Here is a 12,606-nt window from a genome sequence, read left to right as displayed (position 1 = left end):
TTGGGTGATATGGAGATATAGTATGTTAAAATAGCTTTAGTAGCTGCCTGACCGTCAGTGAATCACATTTAACACTGACTTACATCTTCTATAACTCTATGTTTACAGCACGAAAAGAAATTTTTAGGATGAGTTGCGAAAGGGATAGGATGTACACATTCCTAGATCCAGGCAGTAGATTTTGGCTCTTGTGCCTTTAACCGACTTCGATATTTTAGTGTAAGTTGTCACTCGTTTTTATTTGGCAATGAACTCCGCTTAATCATTTTCTCTTGTGGGGTTTCTAATTTTGAAGTCAAATCTTAAAAATTTTAAGACTCTCTGAATGGATTGTGATCGTTTGTTAAATATTAAGGTCAGTGGATAGTAAATGAGGCATAAGACTATTAGGTCATATTGTCAGTGTCGTTACAACTCCCATGCATACTTATTTCCACTCTCGCTAGCCTTGGAACAACGTTCTGTTTATTTAATGAATTTATTCTTCTTTACAGGGAAGAGGGAATGCTTGTATGAGAAAACGAACTACTTTCAAAAAGCAACACTATGGAAATATTGTGGATACATAAAGAATCCATCTTTACTCAAATAAAATATAAGAAATACTATATACTGGCAATACGTTCTGAAGTCACAAAACCATTAGACATTCGGCAGAATGCTTTGTCATTCGGTAATTGTAGTAGTTATTTTTTTACATGTATTGGCATCACTTACAGATACATGGTTGATACAAATACAAACCATGGTACCATTGATTTTTATGACAGCAAGAATTGATTTAGCCCTAATTGGTAAAAAGATATTGGTTTGATTAGTTATGATTATTGATATATAACAAACGTTACATTTAATAAGAATATTTGAAATTTTTATTAAAAATGGATAAAGGAAATAATTTGATATTAGTTTTTTTAATTTTTAAACTAGCCTAAAGTAGCCTTTAATCAGCACAAAGTTATGGGTTGGCAAAGTGTATTAGCCTTCCTTACATACTTGTAGTCATTATAATTTATAAGAAATATTTTTATAATTTCTTATAATATCAATAATTTACATCTTTCCTATTTGTTTCGGAGTCTTATTTCATTTTTCTTACATTAGTTATTTAACTTAAAATATAGCATTCACAAATAACAATTTTTTTATAAATTCAACACATCCTATTTATCTGAGAAACGCTTTTGAAAACATAAACAAATACCTTTGATGCGCATGTAAGTATATTTAAATTAGTTAAAAGTTCCTTAAAGGATAAACAATGTTTACATGAACACTCACTTAAATAAGATAAATTTATTCAACTGAATATAGCAGAAGGAATTTTCAGTTGTTGCATATAAAACTATCGCAACCTTTACCACTGCAAGTTATATTTCCTTGCATAAAAATATAATCATTTCCAAGAACAGAGCTCCACGCAACAGAATGGGTATGCAGAGAGGATAATGATGATGACGATGGAAATAGATTATATGAGCGCAGTAAACAAGTTAATATGTAATGGAAGATGGTATGTGCATTTAGTTCGCTTTGACATATCGTATTCTTAAACAAATCCAAGAAAACGTAAAACGTCTTCTGTCTTCTATGCTTTCGATACACCTGACGTAATGCAATTTCGCATTTGTATATAACTCACATGCGTTGGGAATGTATCTGCATATGAAATTAATTTGTTTCATTTTCATTTGTCTTGTGTTTGCATTGTAGATTGTTGCAAGTTGCAGGTAAAAAGCTAATACCGCAAGTATGCATTTGCTTACGAGTTGTTTTAACCACAAATAAACGCATAGAAATGCACAAATTTACTTTCTATTTAAATGTGTAATTTTCAGAATCAGAATTGGAGGAATATACGAAGATAGATTCTATGAGTAATGCATTGTCTACGGGTTGCCTTTATGTATACGCAACTGTGAACCGTAAATATTTTACTTGAATTGTAGATACTAACAAATTATTTATATATTATATTTTAAGATGAAGTCTCTTTGAAACTCATTTATTGCAGAATATTTTATCAAAAAATATTTGTATTCTTTCAGTAAATAGCAAAGAGGATTATTTTTAACTGAATTGTAATGTAATTTTTAATGCGAAACGGTTATAACAAAAAAAAAAATTGATTTTGATATATTCTTTACAAAGTAATTTAAAGATTTTAATTTATAAGAAATTGTTTTTATACATAAAACTTAGAAAGTTATATAAAAAATTACTTAAATGCAGTGGGAGTAGATTTTTAATATTTGAAAGAAAAAATATTTCTAATATAAATTTAAGTGACTTAAAAACTGGTGAAAAATGTCTTCTTTTATGTGCTTGAACATAATACCCACCAACAGTAAAACCCGTATTTGTCTAAGTTACCACCTTTGAGGTGTAACATGTCACGTATCTATCATCTATAAAAACTTGTGTGAAGCGAGTGAATACCTGATACACATTCTACATGATATTTTGTAAGCAAGCGATTACGGTCAGTCTCACCTTTTCTCTGACCTCTTACAAAGTGCCATAAGCTCCCAATACCTGAGCATATACTTTAATTCGTGGTATTTCATCCCCCTCCGCCTTTTTAACTTTGACTTCCGTGACCCTGGAGACAGATTTCTCAGTTTACCTACCTTGCTAACCTCCATGCTTACACAGTGATCGTAACCCCTTCACCTATCTTTGTTTTCCCTATTGCAAACCTATGTTTTGTGGCTTCGAAATATGTTAACTTCAAAGTACTTAGCCTCTTAACTATCTGTCTTAATAATTGATATGAAGTTTTATTGGGACATATAAGCATAATTGATAAAATAACAAAGAAAGTACTAAGGCTAACAAAGTTAGTTATACTACAATGTATACCGTCAAAAGAAATACTGCTAAGAATAATGTCATGAGGAAAAATTAGAGAATAGATTGTATAACTTGTATATAAAAACATATTTGACAAAAAGAAACGAATTGTAAAAAACCAAACTGAGATTAAAACTTATTTTAAAAGAATGTTTTCCGATTTAACACGATCTACAGCAAAAATAAAATCAATACAGCTAAAATCTCTACCAGAATCACACTTCTTGCAGATTTGGCCTAGCTAAAGGATTCACTTGTTTTAAGATTTAACTTAAAAGTTTTAAAATTTTCTTACTACAACTATTTGCTATTAAAAACTATAGTAAAAAACAACAGAAATACACAATACTAGTGAGGATCCCAAATCGCTTTTTAAGGATTCCCTGAGGTTTTTGGAACATACGAAGTCTTTAGAAAGCAATGGAATCCATAGGTATGAATGAAATGGTATTATAGTAATGAACCCAAACTAATGTCAAATCTCGCAACTCAAAAATATCTCAATGTTGTCTAAGCAGTAGGTGTCTTAAAAAAGCAAAGGGCGTCTTATAAAAGTATCAATAGCGGAATGATAAAATTATTTAAGAAGATATGAAGCAAGTGGTTTTAGCAACAGATTTCAGAGGAATCTACTATTTGTAGCAACTTTTTACTCAATATCACACTTCATTTCTCGGTGTATTGAAGTTTAAAGTAGTTATTTCTTTAAGAGATGACGGGATTTCTTATTGTTTTTAATTTTCATATAAAGTGTCTAATTTAAAAGTGTTTTATCTCAAACATTCAACTATATTGACATATAGAGAACGGTAAAAACTTGCTCAAAATACCTGTTTTTACTAAAATAGCTTTTCAAATGAGCTTGACCCGAATAAAAACCATATAGCCTCTTAAACAATTTATAACTATTTTAACTTAAAACATGTTATTAATAATAATAACAACAAGTAGTTAGGAGTTAATTCTTTCAAGGCAAGATTCTATACCGCATTCAGAGCTGCAAAATCTGTTCGAGCGTTGCTGAACTGATTTCTAATATGAATTAGAGTGACTCCTTGTCTAATATACATATGAATATGTAAAGCATTAGGAACAATGAATAAGTATTTATTGGTAATTGACAGTATAATGGAATCAATTACTATTAATTTAATATAAAATAATATTTAAAGAAACTAAACTTACCTGCAATGTGATAGTCCCACTACTAAAATTTTTTATAACACATATAATTGAAATTTATTGAAAAAAATTGCATGAAATACAAATTAAAGGTAACATAATAGTATACGTATGTATGTTCATAAATTCATTATAATTAATTTAATTTAATGAATTTAAACAAAAACTTAATAATATCATCGCACAAATTATATGTCGGGTTAATAGTTCATAAGCTAATTTAATTGATCCGTAATTAATATTTTTTACTCATTTATGTCTAAGTTAATCCGCAAGTGTTGATAAATTCAAAATTAAGCACTTAATTTTTCAACCCTACTCAGCACTTCAATTTAATCAATAATAATCTGACATTGTATCAATCGTCATAATGCTATAAAATATATTTACGGTGGTATACAATTTACAATGTAAATTCAATGAAATTATTTTGTTATACTTTTGTATGTAAATAAAGTTGATATACAATATTTGAACGAAAAAAAAAAAAATACCAAAAAAAAATAAAAAAAAAATTACAAACTTACCTGTATATGAAGAATCGAAGCTTGAGGTTCCATATAGTTTTTCGGGTATTCATTGCGTATAACATAATTAAGTTCATATCAATTAACACTCGCGTAAAAAACTTATTATTTAATATCAAATAAAAAATTAATTTTTAATGCGAAAAAACACGAATTTTAAAAATTTTGTTTAAAATAAAAATTGGAAAAAACAGGGAACATAAATTAGTTATATATACATACATATAATCACTTTCAATTATAACAAATACATATATTAATGTACAATACCATATAAACATTTTACAGCTGATTTATAATTTGTTTTTAATATGAACATTTTTTTGATAACATTTATTAATTTATTATATATTCATTAATAAATTATTAAAATGATATTTAGGTAACTTTTTGCAATTTAAATAAAAACACACTTATCACTACAATTATATTTTGACAATTATTCTTAAACAATTCAAAATAATTATTAACTTTAACAATTATAACTATAACTATTGAAATAGTTTTTTTTATTATTGTAAAGAAAATTTTCTTTAATTTATAAAAAAACACATTTTGCACTAAAATTTCCGAATATTTTTGGTTGAGTGTATACGAAGATAAACGGTAAAATAAATTGCAATTACACTTTACCACCGAACTTTTAAAATTATAACTTTAATATAAACACATATAATATTTTAGTATATACTCCTATCACAATTATCACATATTATTTATTTATTTATTTATATATTTTGGAAAAATAATTTAACTCAACACTAATATTTTTATAAAAAACCGAACCCCGACATTACCGATCGTACGTCTTCTTGGCTTAAAAACGCGCAACTGAAGTCGAATTAACAACATTTCTTCATGAAAACAAAATTTTGCACGGCTCGGCAGCAATAACTGCTCCGCCAAATAAATTTCCCCACAGCCAGCATGTCTTGCACTTCCAATACCTGTTTGCTTTGAGTGTTGATTTCTACATTGTTGGTAGAAAAATATGTATTAATACTAAGAATAGTCTGATAATAAAATAATCCCAAATTTTTTATTAAGTGCAAATCACTTTTTAAATACTACATTATTTTGGGCATACATACATATGTTAAAGTCAGTATGCAATGCAGCATTATTGTACATTGTACACATGCATATGCACATAATTACTAATTCAATGCTAGCATTCCTTATTTGTTTTTGTTGTTGCCGCTGCTAATGCATGCTCCCCTAAATAGGCAAGATCGTATGCCTAGAAGGAGAGGAAAATAGAATACAAAATTACAAATAAAATATAAAAACAACTCTTCCCTTGGGATAAACAAACGTAAATAACCCAGTAAAATTTAAAATGGTAAATGAAAATGTCTTTCTCTGTTATAAAAATAGTTTCAATCCATTTTACTTAAATTTCATTCATAATATTGTTTATGCTGAACAATAAGTTTTATTATTAAATATAAATAGTATACTGTATTTATTCAATTATAATAAATATGTTTCTGTTTCGTTTCTGTATATAATATATAATGAATGTCGCAGTTTTAAGTACTACTGGGTAGACGTTGCTTTGATAATAATCCTTATATTAAACAAAATAAATCAAAGATTAACGATGAAATAAAAAATCGAAGTTATATGTCTATTCTTGAGAACGTTAAAACCATATACATATTGTTCAATATGAAAGAGTGTGTATATATTTCGTTATCCGAAAGAAATTAAAAAAAATTAGGTTTATAAAAACAAACATAATCATAATGAAAACCCAAATGGATTTTCAGTCCGTGATTATACATTTCACCTACATAATATATAAGTGATAATTATGTATATAAAAGTTATAGAATATTTGAAAAGAGTTGTACTACAGACTTTGCTTTTATGCTAAAGCTCATTAACTGAATATCAAAAGAAATCGTTTTATGTTTAGAACGCAAAAGTATAATTCTCATTCAGTTAAAAAATTTCATTTTATATATTTTATACATTCATTCTAGATTGTTAATAATGATTTTAATACAATAAAGGTTCAAACATGTAATTTGTAACTCTTGATGATCAAAACGGGATTATTGAATTATAAAGTTAGAGATGGAAATATAACATAATAATTATTAAAGAGTTTAATTAGAATTTATTTGAATTATTATTTAATCTCCTTATGCGTAAATGGACATGAAAATATTTTGCGTTTAATATATTGTCTAATTTCCTGGTATGTTAAGAACGTTTAAATACAGTTTCTGGAAAGTGTAACACAAATCTATTTATCCATGTTACCTTTAAAAATTTTGACATGATATAGGTTGCTTATAAACCACTGACGTTCATCCTCCGCATTACTAAAAGGTAACACTAAATATTTCATGACAAACGTCGCCAATTCATTAAAGGGATTTTCATATATTGCATTCTTGTATTCAAGCACATAAATCCAAAAATCAATGAATCCAGAAATCGAATTATATTATTCCAAGTAAGTAGTGTTAATTTATGCCACTGAAGTCCTATATTGGTGATTTTCTTATCACTGATCCTTATCTTTTCCTCTTGAAAGGTTCTATTACTCCTACTAATTTTTAAACTATTTTCTAAATAATGCCGAAAAAAGTTTACTTAAATACTAAATAAAATGCTAAATGCTAAAATCAAATTTTGCAGCTATTTCACAAATAAAATTGCTAAATCTAGCAGCAAAAGTGCTAAAACTGCAACTCTGGTCACATTATTTATTTATTTATGCTGATCATTTAAAATACCATGAATTAGAGAGAGCACTCATTTATTGCTGCGTAAGTGAAACAAGTAACAGCAATATACGCACATATCTATGCATATAAGTTTATGCAGATGATCGATTCTATTCTGTTGTGAGCGAATATTCTTATTGGAATTTTTTTTACCGAATAGAAAAAAAGTCCATGCAAGTTAAGCTCTATAAAATATTTGTTATGATGACATGTTGTCAATGGACATATGTAACATATGTATGTATATAAATGGACAAGAATATGGAATAAAAGTTATATTTGAATGGTAGTATTCTTGTATGTGCATATGTGTATATATATACATACTCTGTTTATTCCTTATCAACACTCTGGGGCATACTGTTTCATCTATAAGCCCTAAGAAAGCGTGTACAGTTTTTTTGGATTGTAAACACTTAACATTTGTATATCAGATTTTTTTTTATAGCGTGTTTGTTGCAGTAAAGCCACAGGTCCATTAAATATTACTTATTTTTCTTGGACTGTTTTTAAAAAATTCAAAATAAATTAATAGTCATAGGTATAGGTGTTGCCAGTTGTATAGGTACCACCATCATCAAGTAATAAAAAACGGTGATAGCTTCTTATATTACCTGATGCCATGTGCTGGAATGTTAGACAGATCACTAAATATAAATATTTGAAATATTTGAGCATTATCAATAGTACTAACAAGCACCATCTCTTCTTAGAATCCCATCCTTCCTTCATTCATTACTCTAATTTATTATCGTATCATATCATTAGTGTAAAGTAATGGTTCCATATTACATTTCTGTCGGTATTACCTTTATTTCATCACATCATCATTCATCATTAAATATTTTTAATTGATTTTTAATTAAATTTTTATATTTATAAAATATTTACGGTACTTTAATATATTTTCTTTATTGTTTAACTGCTGTTTTATTACATATACTTTTGTAATGGTTCATCTTAATTGAAAGACATGTTTCTGTCCATATGTTATTATTCGTTATTATTCTTATATTATTATATTATTATTCTTTCAAAAAGTAGTGAAGAACAACAACAAAAAATCTTTATATATTATTTAAATGAATTGAACTTTTGATTGAAGTGTTGCCAAATACCTATCATCAGTGGTTTTGGAACTTTTTCTTATTTTTAATTACTCGTAAATAATTTTTTGAGACTGCAAGTACCAGGGATAAGATAAGTACTTGTTAGTGTTGTATAAATTATATATAACATAATATATGTGTTGTATGCATTATATACTTTAAGGATTTAAGTGATGATGTGACTTCTCTTCAGAAATATTAATAAACTATAATGATGTCAACATCTAGTTTGGGACTGGGAGTGAGAGCACGTTGTTCTTAAATATTCGAAGTTAAATTTTTTAATACTGGTAAGGTATCCGTTTGCTTAAACTCAACAAGACTTTCATCTTAGTCTACAAGTCTAAGACTTTCATTATCAGACTTGTTTTCATCTTTCTGAAAATATCATCAGCCCTGTTAAGCTGGTGATAAGTCATACTAAGAGTTGCTTATTAACTGTCAGAGAACATTCTTAGTCTCTAATAAGTCTTCAAATTTATTTTTAGAAAGGACTATAACATTATTTTACATAATTTGTGGTGATAGTTTTACTCCTTACAAACTTCATTGCAGATAATAGGTCAAGTATTATTTCGTGACTGTTAGACTAAAAATTGAACTTTTTCTCTACTTCTGCAAATTTATGTTTGTTTTTAAGTCGAAAATAATTAAAATCTCATTTTTAAGAAATTTTCGCATCTTTTTTGCTTAATTGCTGTGAGATGAAAAACTCTTTATTAATCTTTTAGAATTTTAATTAATTGATGAAATGTGTAACATTTATTTTCTGATGTGTGCGTTTCTGCATAAGAAGTTCCATTCTGCTGCTGTTTTGGCTAATTGTGTTTTAATTAACATGAAAAATAACTGAAATTAAATTTAACAAAGGCGTCTAGAAAATTTTCGTAATTAATTCCACATTATAACAAATTGTGTTAGGTATTAGCTCCGACAGCACCAGTAGCACCCCACCTTCGATGTAGATGAATACAACGCTCCTTCCACAATGGCACAATGGTAGGCAGCGTTTAGGCTGATTTGATAATCCAAACCAAGTTAATGATAATGAAACAAATTAATCAGTGCTTGCCTACTTTGTGGAGGGAACTTAGGATATTCCTTCCTGCAGCAAAAGGGAATTGTGTTAGCACGCATCCGAGCGTGAGTTTATTTACTTTTTTCTTACGAAATTTTTATTAAAATAAATAAAATTTTTCGCATAGTGATTTCAATAAAAATTCCTTCGCAGAAATAATTCGAGTGCAGAGTTTTGGTTTTTAACGCGCTGCGAAATAATTAAGTTGTGCCATTAAAAACAATTTTGATGTCCTATGAATTTCAATTATTTCTGCTTTCTGGCAGGGAAAATACCTACTGTTAAATAAAGAACAGAAATTAAAAGTTTGTTAATTATTTTTTTTCTCTGAGTTGAGAAATGTTAACAATAATTATTTTAATATTCCGGCACCTCATGCACTTCTAATTGAGTGACTATAATTAAACATATTAAAGACTTCTTGAAACAATTTTAATAAAACACCAATGAATTCTTTAATATCTAAGGTTTTCATTTGGACTGGACAAGTAGGAAAACACATGCAGTTTACAGATTATAGTTCTCTTCTCGAAAAATTTTTTATTATTAGTTACTAATTTTCAAATTGCTTTTAACCGTAACTTAAATTAAACATGTTAGTTCAACTTCATCTGTGATTTATGCTTCGCATACATTATAATACAAATCCATATAACTAATTTTTTTTTTTCGACTTGCAGTACGTCAAATTACGTGTATATATGCTATGCTAAATTTTATTCGGTAAGCTTCCTCTGTAAGAGGCCATATTATTGGTGCCCAAATGGGCAGATGAGTCAAGAGGTTCTCTAATGGAAACATTAACTGAATAAATAATTAGCTGATAAACATACTAACAGACTGATGGGCAGTGAAACAATTGCAGATACAAGAATGACTATGTAACTCCATTTTAAAATATTTACTATGACAGCTTCTAATACGACAGCAAGATGATCGCACATTAAGTCTAACATTGACGACCCTAGCGAATGAAAGAAGAATTTGTTTTTCAATTTTATTGTCAGCAGTTGTAAAACAATATAGAAACCCATTAATATATACTTTAACGCATTAAAACTATTATTAAAGCATAATTTGTAAAAACAAACACAGGCTTCTCTTTCTTTGGCTGCTTTTGGGAACACGGAAAATGTTCGAAGGATATTCTCAAAGAAGACTCAAGAACTTTTTGGTGTCTCCGGTAAAATGATTAAGTTTAGCATTACCCAACATGATGTACGAGACTGATGAAGGCGCGTACGTAGTAGTGACGCCAGGAGAAACATAATATATCAGTCCGAATCCGGAAATGGGTTATTATACCCAAATAAATATGTACGTAAGTAAGTATATAAAGTATGTGTGCTTCATATATAAAATTTAAAAAAATTGGCTTTGACAAAAACGTCTTACGTAATTTTGTTTATTATGGTATAAGTAAATTATCTGCTTTAATTTTATTATATACCATTACGTTGTATAAAATGTACTTGACATGACTTTAAATATGCCGTCTTGGTATTGCATTGGTTCAATAATTATAAGTAAGAGGTAATTTATATATTTTTGTGTATTTTAAAACTAATTTTTATAAATTTTAGTTGTTTTAGTGGCAGTGAAATTGACTTATTACATTGTTACAGATATTATACGAGTCTATGGATAACAAATGTTCCATGACGTCACCTTCGTCCAAGCAAAGGCGTTATAAACTGTTGTCAGTGAAGCCAGAACCAAAGAGGTGTCGCACCAGTTAGTAGCTTACAGTCCATGTTATTGAAAGCCACAAAAACCTCTATAGCATTTTTAATGAATTCAAATAAGACCATTTGGTTTTGCCACCAGCCATTATACTCTTTCTATTTAATGAGTGATTTGGTTTAATCGGGTATTTGATTGCCTAAATATTGTACAATAAAGAAAAATATAAATAATTTTGAACATAATTATATTTCAATAAATTTAAACTTAAATATATTTTAAATTTAAATGTAATTAAATCCAAATTAAAATAAATTAACAAAACTCTAGAAAAATGTGCGAACATAAAAGTCAAGTACGGCTTTGGATCAGTTGGTTAAGAAACGCTGACACTGAGCTTCAAATTTGGGGGGGATACGAGTTCGATTCCTAGTACTTGCAGTCTCAATAAATTATTTACGAATAAGTAAATACATGAATTATTTCCAAGACCAATGATGATGGGTATTTAGTAATATTCAAAATAGCTATTTGGTCAGCCAAAAATTAAATTAATTAAAATAATATAAAAATAATTTATGCTGTTGTAGTTCACTACTATTGGAAAACTTCAATTTAAATAAATTTTAAATTTAGTTAATAAATAATTATTAAGTCATACCTTATTTTCTATTAAACAAAAGAGTGAAATTATTATTTCTGAGATAATAAACAAATACTTGATATCAATTTGATGAATTTGTCTATGAATTTGTCTAATGCCAATTACTTTCATGTTAAAAGTACATAATAGTAAGTCTATTAAATTAGTATCTGTCTTATAATATGACTCTTATTACTGAAATACAAATTAAATAAAACTTACCTAATTTTACTAAGTTTGAACATAAATATTTTGAATAAATAAATAATTTATATTTTATATGACTCAGTAATTACAAACATTTTATAATAAAATAACATTAAATAAATATTTTTGGATTTGAAATTCTGTTTAAATTTTGATATATACTTGAAATTTTTATGTCAATATGTTTTATAAGTAATCTTTACAAACAGTGAATAATATACTTCATTCATTCATCCACAATTAATAACTCTTATTGTGTAAATAAAGATATATTTTATTGAAGCATAAACTGAATAAATTTTACATAATTTGTATCAAAAAGAAGAATATTGCCATTTACTCACATAAATAATATAAAATACTTTTATATATGTAATTTATATAAATACATTATTATAAAATCAACAACTCGTAAATTATGATTTTCTTAATATTAATTAAATTTAATTGCTTTTATATTCTAATTTCATTATGCAAAATTACAATTAAAAATATTAAGTTTATTTGCAGGAAATGCAGAAGAATAATTTTTTGTCATTTTTATTGCGTTTTTCTAAAAATTAATTAAATATAACTATTTTTA

At 27.3% G+C, this 12,606-nt stretch overlaps 1 long non-coding RNA gene across 1 annotated transcript; it reads left to right on the top strand.

Annotated features, from left to right (window-relative positions):
* Nucleotides 1-10,928: 10,928 nt before the first annotated feature.
* Nucleotides 10,929-11,360, top strand: LOC119671341. Its single transcript, XR_005251809.1, has 2 exons — nucleotides 10,929-11,016; nucleotides 11,074-11,360. It is a non-coding gene; the product is annotated as an uncharacterized LOC119671341 (long non-coding RNA).
* The last annotated feature ends 1,246 nt before the right edge of the window (nucleotides 11,361-12,606 follow it).

The sequence above is a fragment of the Teleopsis dalmanni genome, chromosome 1, assembly GCF_002237135.1.
Source record: "Teleopsis dalmanni isolate 2A chromosome 1, ASM223713v2, whole genome shotgun sequence".
NCBI lineage: Eukaryota > Metazoa > Arthropoda > Insecta > Diptera > Diopsidae > Teleopsis > Teleopsis dalmanni.
Note: the sequence above shows the minus strand (reverse complement) of the source record. Positions and strands in the feature narration are given on the sequence as shown.